At 39.0% G+C, this 9,613-nt stretch overlaps 1 non-coding gene across 1 annotated transcript; it reads right to left on the bottom strand.

The window, feature by feature from the left end:
• Nucleotides 1–555: 555 nt before the first annotated feature.
• On the bottom strand, nt 556–662 carry LOC112082646. Its single transcript, XR_002897312.1, has one exon. It is a non-coding gene; the product is annotated as a small nucleolar RNA R71 (small nucleolar RNA).
• Between the last annotated feature and the right edge of the window lie 8,951 nt (nt 663–9,613).

The raw sequence follows: 9,613 nt of genomic DNA, 5'->3' as shown, positions 1-9,613 counted from the left end.
GGAAATGAGCACCAGGCTCAAGAAGCTGCTCACGGTCAAGAAGGTGGTATTGGAGCTAATGGGAACAGAAATCAGGGTCCACAAGATCAGGTCCATCAGGGACAAGCTCAGGGTAATCAGAACCAAGACCGGCCTCAGGTTAATCAACCACAACCCCACCCAAACCCACCCAGGTGTCAAGGACACCAACCAATCTATGTGGGAGCCAATGATAAAGCCAATGCTCACCAGAACAGAGCTGCTATTGTTTGTCCACCTGTGGAAAACAATAATTTTGAGGTCAAGGCTTCACTGATTAATATGGTCCAAAACTCTAAGTTTCATGGACTGCCAATGGAGGACCCATTGGACCATATTGATCAGTTTGATAGGGTCTGCAACTTGACCAAGATAAATGGAGTCTCAGAAGATGGTTTTAAGCTTAGGTTGTTTCCCTTCAGCTTGGGAGACAAAGCAAGACAATGGGAGAGGAACCTAATAGTTGGGAGCATTCAGACTTGGGAACAATGTAAAGAAGCTTTTCTCACCAAGTTCTTCTCCACAAGCAGGACAGCCAAGCTAAGAAACCAAATCTCTAGCTTCACACAGCACTCCAATGAGACTTTTGAAGAAGCATGGGAGCGGTTCAGGACATACATCAATCAGTGTCCACACCATTGGTTTTCTGAGGCCTTTCTACTCTCCCCACTATATAGAGGAGCCCTACCCAAGATAAGAAACCAATTAGACACAGCCTCCAATGGTAATTTCTTGGCAAAGGAGATTACAGCTGCTATGGAACTTGTGGAAAATCTGGCAATGTCTAATGATACATATGGTGAGGACTATGAAAGAACAAACAGATCAGATGGTTCAAGCTCAGAGCAAAAGCTTTCTAGAGAGGTTAAGGAGCTGAGAAATGAAATTGACAAGATGAAGATGGTTTCTCAAAAACCGATCCATTATGTTGGTGAATTTGCTGAGTCTCCAAGCTTTGAGAACATCAATGAAGAGGGTTTAACACAAGAGGAGCTGAACTACATAGGGAATCAGAACAAGTTTCAAGGTTACAACAACTTCAACAAGAACCAGAACTTGTCTTATAGAAGCACCAATGTAGCCAATCCCCAAGATCAAGTATACCCTCCCCAACAGGGTCAACATAGCTTTGTTCAAAGGAATCAGTTCCAAGGTAACTTCCAAGGTCAACAAGCTTTTCAGCAGCCAACAGCTCAGAAATAAGGGCATCTCCACTTCTGAAACTCAAGACTCTCTTTCTGGCAAAGCTGTTCAAAACCCCAAAGACTATTGCAATGCAATGTACTCTGATGATGATCACTCAGCTGCTGTTGCAGAGATTGAATACCTCCTTTATGGTCAAGTCTCTGATGCAATGGGAAGTTAGGACTGTTTGCTGAGGTCAGGGCAGGTCTCAAAAAGGCAATACTTGATAAGGACCCAGATGGTATTCAGGAGCTGGTGAACAAAGGCCTCAAGATGGGACCTCAAGGACAAGGGTCTAATGGTTATCAAAGGCAGCAATGCTCATCCCTCATGCTCAGGACCATTGAAGTGCTGATGAGAATCAGTACTCAACCTCGCCCTAGCTAAGAACAGGTTTCTCAAAGTCAAACTTAGTGACTTTAAAAAAAGTGCTCTTGGGAGACACTCCAAGCTTATCCTATGTAAATACTCTTTTTAATGCTTTCTTTTGCTGTTTTTAGGATGTTTTGATGTCTTGCTTAAGTGTGGACAGGTTTCTGAGGTGTTTAGGAGCTGCCATAAGGAGAATGGACCAAAGAAAAGCTGAGAAATCGTGTGATGAATGCATTCACACCGAGGTGATTTCACTTGGTGCATTCACTCGGTGTAACAAGGTTCAAAAGCCGAAGAAATATCGACCAGTTACACCGAGCAAATGGAGGTCGGTGCAGTGCAAAAAGTGGCCAACACTTGTCTCACACCAAGGTGATTTCAATTGGTGCAAGAACTCAGTGTATCAAGATTCAAAAAGCCAAAGAAATATCGACCTGATACACCGAGCAAATGGAGGTCGGTGTGGAACAAAAGATGGCCAAGGACGCCTCACACCAAGGTGATTTCACTCGGTGCAAGAGGTCGGTGTAGTCAATTCTCCAGCCCCATCGCCCAGCCCTTAAGAAGGTAACTCCAACTTCTACATAGAATTTTGCATTTTATTTCTTTTCTTATTCTGCATTTTGAGCTTGATTTGCACTCCCTTCTTATGCTATTATAACACAAGGGACTGTGTTATTTAAGTGTGGGGGAGGAGTTTAGTATTGCTAACCATGTTTTTTTATGTTCTTATTATCCTCTTCATCTTGTGTCTCATTTTTGCATTCATCTAAGTGCATATAAAAACCAAAAAGAAATTGAAAAATATGAAAAAATTTTCACAAAAAATGCTCATGTAGTTGCATTCACATTTTAGATTGTGTCTAGGATTGCATTCATATAGGGTTGCATCACTTGCATGGGAGTAATGATAGGTTTCCTTGAGAGAACATCACATTAAGAGTTCCATTCAATGCTTTCACGCTTTCATGACTTGAAAATGTGTGAGATTGTTTATGCAAGTTTGAATTGAACTCAGCTCTAGTCAAAGTGATAACCCTGAACTTGAAAATGTAATTGTCATTTGATGCGTGCTTGAATAACCATGTGGATAGCATATACATATCTGAGCTAAAAACCCCATTTTACCACTCTCTTCCTTGGCTCAAATAGCTGACTCCCATCTTTGGAGCAGTTACCTCACCTTAAACCAAAACCCATTCTTTTAAGCCAGTGTTTGTGTGTGAATTGTGAGGCCACCTTGGATCAAACTTAGCCAAAAGTGTTAGGTTTAGAGCGACAAGGGTTAGGGTTCATGTAGACTAGTTCCAACATCAAGGAACTACTAGGGCTAGGCTGTGAATAAGTGTGGGGGAGAGGTTTCTTTGAGTGAGAGTTCTGAGTGGAAAAGATTTTGAGGGAGAAAAGAGAAAGAGTGTTAGTATGAGAGTGATGAAAGCTAAGGGTTTTAAACGAAAAGAAAAAGGTTTTGGGACTTGAGTTTTAAAAAGAAAAGAAAGCTCTGAGTGTTTTGAAAAGAAAAAGTGTCTAACCTCTAAAGTGAAAAGAAAAGAAAAAAAGCCAAAGGCTCATGTGTTTAAAGAGAAAGTGAGAGGTTAGAGAAATCAAAAAGGGAAATGAGAGCTAAGTGTAAAGAAATATACCAAGAACCAATTTTTGTGAATGAAAAGAAAACCCTTAGAGAGAGATAAATGAATAAGAGAGAGTGTGAGGTTCATGAGAGGGTAGTTTAGAGCATCTTAGGAATTTGGGTAATGAATTCTATCCCTTTTATGCATTGGTTGCTTTTTACCTTTAGCATTTTGCCAAAGTTTGATCATTCATTGAGAGATCCCTTGTGCTGAGCTGAACCCACAGGTGAATATAATGAGATAATTTTTATCTCAGAACCTCATCCCTTGGCCAAGCATGTTTGTTTGAGTATGCATCATTTTGATTCACTTGGTTACTGATTAAGGAATTTTAAAGGGCTGAGGAAAATGAGAACTTGTGGAGATCCTGGTTTGAACTTGATGCACTAAGTAAAGTCATGCATGCATTTTAGACTTAGCAACTTGGACATTGAATGTGAATTCTTTTTGTTGTTAACTCTCTCTTCCCATAGGAAATGTGAACTCCCAAACTCCCAAACTTCTTCTCATTTGGTATTTTTGCTTGACGACAAGTAAAGGACAAGCGTGGGGAGTTAATATATTCATTGTTTGCATACTTAGGATTGCATTTTTGGTCCAAATATAGAGTCTCATGCATACATTTAGGTAGTTTTACTTTATTTTGTCCTTGTTTATAGCTTTAGGTAGGAATTGCATTAGGTCCTAGAGAGTCCTGCATTTTTGGAGTGTTCTCAGGTCATTTGGAGACATTTGGGAGCATTTGGAGCAGAGGCCATGGAGAAACCCTCGTTTGGATGCATCAGAGTCGGACAAGTGCATAGGAGCCGACGATCCCTCTACTTCATAGCCTAAGACGGAGAACTTACATTGCGAATCGGCCTCTGGTGCCTACATTAAGACTTACGAGGGCTGAGTCTAGTTTGCAAAACGCCTGAGATCGTCCAATTTGGAGATTTGAGCTGAAATTTATGGCGATCAGAAAGAACACATGTCTCGGAGCTGCTAAAGGACCAAAGTCAAGCGCATCAAAGAATCTGTGAGACGAAGCCCTTGCCGACGTCAAATGATGCCGAGTCCTTCAGCAACGTTGGAGCTGAATGAGTAGTCTAGTTCATGGAGTTGACATATCAAGGTTTGGATCATTGAGCAAGGAGTTATGAAGGAATTGGTGCAGGCGGTTTACATTCATACCGAGAAGAAACACCGACCAAGATCTGGTCGATATCACCTTGGAGCCTTGACGTTTTTGGCTGGCTTTTGGAATATAAAAAGCCAAAGGATTGTCAAGATGCTGCACCGACTGAATCCTGCTCGGTATTGATCCCCTGAAGCTACTCTTTGCACCGCACCGAGGTGAGTTCAGCCGGTGTAGTGTCTCGGTGTAACCAGCTTCAAAAAATCCAAAGAAATATCGAGGTCTTGCACCGAGCAAAATCAGATCGATACATTCTTGAACCAAGACGTTTTTATGGGCCTTTTTGGGACCAATACCTAGTTTGTTCTAGGTTGGCCCATCAAGAAACCCTACCTATATATATGTTTTAGGCATTATCTAGTAGACTAAGCTTTATTCTCTTTGTTTTCTTTGCCTCTTTTGTGAAAGACCAAAACTTTGTAACAGAAATCTTCATTTTCTGGGTTTGAATCAAGGGAGTACTTAGTGTTTAAAGCTGCAATCCATCATCATCTATCTTCTCCATCTTCATTTCCCATTCTTTTGTGAGTTTTAATCAAGAGAGATCAAAGATCTTTTGATATTCGAGCTGCAATCCATCATTCTCTATCTTATCCATCTTCATTTCTAATCTCTAATCATGCTTAACTATTCTACTTGCAAAGATTTAAGAGAGTTAAGTATGATTAGTGAGTAGTCTCTCTTCAATCATCTAGGTGTGTAGATTTAGGGTGCTTAGATGTAGATTAATGATTGTTTACGCTTAGATTCTCTTCTTCTTTCCTTAGTTAGCTGATCCTAATGCTAGATCCTTGCACATGGCTTGGGTCTAGAATCTGGGTTTTTCATGCACCAAAAGTGTTTGATGAAATGCCTGTATGAAAGCTAACTAAGGGTTTATGCATTAATGCCATGATGATGTTTGTTAATTGCATAAATGACATATTAGAGTTGATTCTTAATGCTTACTAGTTCAGATTTCACAAATGGTAATTTGGTTTGAAAGTGGATTAGTATAGAGATTGATACCTTCATGAAAGGATTAGTCTAGCTTTAAACTCTAAGTTGATTGGATTAAAGATCATGTGATTGCTTGCTATGTCTTTCTGTATAAGATTCAGTCTTTCTTTGCTAGAGATTGTTTGGTCCCTAATTAGGCTTGGAACATTAAGCTTGTTGATTGCTTGGTTTTCTCTAATTGTTGTTAGACTTGATTAAGTGATTTGCAAAGGAATTTCTGTCATGAGAATGGATTAATCTGATTAAGAAGCCTAGACTAAAGAGTAGCAAGTGTTGCATTGTTGTTTAGCATCATTAGTTTATATTGAAAGCACCCTAATCAATGACCACACCTAGAGACTTAGTTTTCTCATCTTGTTATCATTCACTTGTCATTTGCTATCACTTGTTTCTTGCTTTTGATCATTTGCTATTATTAATCTTGTTTAGTTTCTTGTTTTAATCATTAGTTCAAACCAAACCTCACTTGTTTACTTGAATTAAGTAACAGATCATATAGTCTAGTGTCTAGCTTCCACATTCTTGGATTGACACCCCTTATACTACTTTGACAAGGGTATTGATAGCCCTCAAGACCTAAAAACTCTTGTCTATCAGTATAATTCTCTTTCTTTATTTGTTTTTTTGCTTTATGTGTGTTGTTAGTATGGTTAGAGTTTTGGTGAACCAGATGTATGACTTTTTTTGTTTGTCTTGGCAGTTCACTATCATGAGTGAGCGAGGAGTTCCTTATGGAGTTGGAAGCCTGTCCCAGTTGTATGTTAACTGAAAACACAAGTACCCAGGAACAGCTACATCAATCTCAACGCCAAATAGAAGTACAAGCGTCTGAGAATGCAAGGCGTGAAGCAGAGTTTGCAAAGGCATCACCTGCTCAAGAAGCCAAGATCAGGAAATTCACACTGGTTGAAAGGTACTTGACTGAAACTGATCCAATGTTCAATGACTTTTTGGCTACTCAGACAACTATGTCGAGCACTGCTGATCCGAACTCAAACAATCCACCAACTGCTGCTCCGATCAATTCACAGAAACAATACTCTCATCACACCGCAGAAGAGTAGGTTCCTCTAGGACTCTTCTCTCTTTATTTCTCTCGAACAATATGTTTGTTAGCTTTATTTATAACTTATCTCCAATGGTTGTATATTGTAACCATTGGAGTTTATTTTGGTATAGTGGTGAACATTGTATAACCTTTTTTGTATATTATATGTTTCATATGTTTTTCGTTTTTGTTTAGCATGTTTAAAGACTTCAAAATGCCCTTTAACAAATTGTTGTATTCAGGTTACCAAATTAGAACTGGAAAGAGCAATACCAAATCGTATTTACGTTGTTAAACTTAGTGGCGAGGAAGTCATAAATCAGTCGTTACTTAGTCGGGGATCCGTCACAAAACAGTCGTGAAATTGCAAACAATTTTCGATTTAGATTTCAGGGAAGTCGTCAAACAGTCGTTAATTAGTAACTGTATAGGTCAGGAATCAGTTGTAAAATAATCGCAATATTTAACGACTGATGTACTACTACGTTTTGAAAGTTTGTTACGACTAAGTACCAGTCATAACTTAGTCACTAGAGTGGTCGTTAAGCCATCGTAAAAAAAGTCGCCGTATTTAATGACTGATCTACTACTACATTCTCAAACTTTGTTTGACTACTTACCAGTCGTAACTTAGTCACTAAATAGGTTAAATTACAGGAAATATGAGTTTTAATAGCACACGAGTATAGCGTTTATTTGAATTATGCTATCATTTTGTATTCGTTTTTTTGTAATAGCGGTAAACATGCGTGACATCTATAATACGTGTGATATTGAAATTCGCGGAATATTTTTTTGTAAAATAATTTGTTTTCATAGCAGACTTGTAATTTAAACGCTGTAATATCTTATGGCGGAAAATTGTTTTTCGATTCCCTCCATACTTAAAAATATTTTAGTGAGGAAATACTGATTTTTCCCCCTTTTCGATTTCCCCATCCACTTTCACTCTTTCTATCAAATAGCTTTTCGATCTGCTAGAAACCCAGAAATCGTTAACAATCAACGATTTGAAACCCATTGATTCTCCGATTTCAAACTCAGAAACTCTTAATCTCTTCATATCCTGCCAATTTCATTATCTGTTCTCATACTTTGCTTCATCACTCGAGACCCAGAAACCTTCTCCGATTCCGATAGACTTCCGATTTCCAAAGTATACCGTTGACGATTGCGACTAACTCTTGCAGTCGAAGAATCACATTCTGATCTTGGAAAACCTGTTCGATTTGAAGGTACTAACTTTGATATATCTGTGCATGTTAGTCCGTTGGTTTTGAGTTGTTATATTATAATATGAGTCCATATCTGATCTATTACGCAGGAAGGAATTGTTATTGTAAGGATTTCTTCAGGGGAAGGTAATTTTTAGGCTTGATGGTTTCAGTAATTCGCGAGTTATCTTATTGTTTGTTTTAGTTTAACTGATTGATCATTTTTCTTATCTTTTGCAGTTGGAGCCCATCAAACGAGGAAGAAAAAAAAACTTTAAAGGTATAGCAACGACTGTGATTTGATTCTCTCTTGAGTTGTTTAAATGTCTTTGTGAAGTTGATTAAGTGATTGTGTGGTAAATTTGTGTGTATATTTCGTTGGAGCAGTGGATTCATTGTGGTACCATGGATAAGGCTTGGGTATGGTTACCAAGGTATGAATTTGTTTCTGTTTAGTTTTGTATACTTAATTGCATACTTCTTTTTGTATCTTTCCATTGAGTTTGTGAATATTAATCTTGGTAATGATCTTGCCTTATAGGGCTAGCCTTGAATACGAGCAAGGTGCTACTTGTTTTGTGTATGAATCAGCAAAGAAATTGGGAAATCTTTCTCATATTTTCTGTCCATGTATCGAGTGCTGCAATGTTTGTCATCAACCACTGGGGACAGTGTTGGATCATTTAGTGATTAAGGGGATGGATCACAAGTATAAGAGAAATAAATGCTGGAGCAAGCATGGGGAAATAAGGGCAGATAAGAGTAGTGAAGTAGCAACATCTGAGCATGAGGCATACAATTTGATTAGGACTGCTTTTTTAGCAAGAGAATACAGTGGAAGTTCTGAAGGTCAGCTGGGTGATCAGTTTGAAGATGGTGGACATGGAGAAGAATCCGAGTTTAGGAAAAAACTACAAGACGCTGAAACTCCATTGTACTCGTCTTGTCTCAAGTACACCAAGGTTTCTGCAATCATGGGGCTTTACAGAATCAAGGTGAAGAGTGGAATGTCAGAAAACTACTTCAATCAGCTCCTAATGCTAGTCCATGACATGCTGCCAGAGAGTAATGTTCTCCCAAAGTCGACGGATGAGATGAAGAAGTTCCTGAAGATGTTTGGTTTTGGTTATGAAATCATTCATGCCTGCAAGAATGACTGTGTTCTTTATCGGAATGAATATGAGGATATGGTTAGTTGTCCCAGATGTAAAGATTCGAGATGGGAAAGGGACAAACACACTGGTGAGGAGAACAAAGGGATTCCTGCAAAGGTGCTACGGTATTTTCCTATCAAAGATAGATTCAAAAGGATGTTTAGATCGAAAAGGTTGGCTGAGGAGTTGACTTGGCATTTTTCAAATGCTAGTGAAGATGGTACAATGAGGCATCCTGTTGACTCATTAACTTGGGTTCAGGTGAATGACAAGTGGCCGGAGTTTGCAGCTGAAGCTAGAAATCTCAGACTAGGACTCTCGACTGATGGGATGAATCCATTCTCAATACAGAACACCAAGTACAGTACCTGGCCGGTGTTGTTAGTTAACTACAATATGGCTCCAACCAACTGCATGAAAGTTGAGAATATCATGCTCACAATGCTTATTCCTGGTCCAACTGCACCAAGCAATAACATTGACGTCTATCTACAACCTTTGATAGATGATCTTAGAGATTTATGGAATAAAGTTATGGAAGTGTATGATGCATTTTCTAAAGAGACGTTTACTCTTAAAGCTATATTGTTGTGGACAATTACTGACTACCCTGCATTGGGAACATTGGCTGGATGCAAGGTGAAAGGAAAACAAGCATGTAAAGACTGTGGAAAAGATACACCAAATCGGTGGCTAAAGTTCAGTAGAAAGTACGTGTATATGGGCAACAGGAAACGACTCAGACCTGGTCATCCTTTCAGAAAGAAAAAAGTTTGGTTTGACAATACTATTGAGAGTGGGACTGCAAATAGAAT

Source organism: Eutrema salsugineum, unplaced genomic scaffold (genome assembly GCF_000478725.1).
Source record: "Eutrema salsugineum unplaced genomic scaffold, Eutsalg1_0 scaffold_1, whole genome shotgun sequence".
Lineage (NCBI taxonomy): Eukaryota > Viridiplantae > Streptophyta > Magnoliopsida > Brassicales > Brassicaceae > Eutrema > Eutrema salsugineum.
Note: the sequence above shows the minus strand (reverse complement) of the source record. Positions and strands in the feature narration are given on the sequence as shown.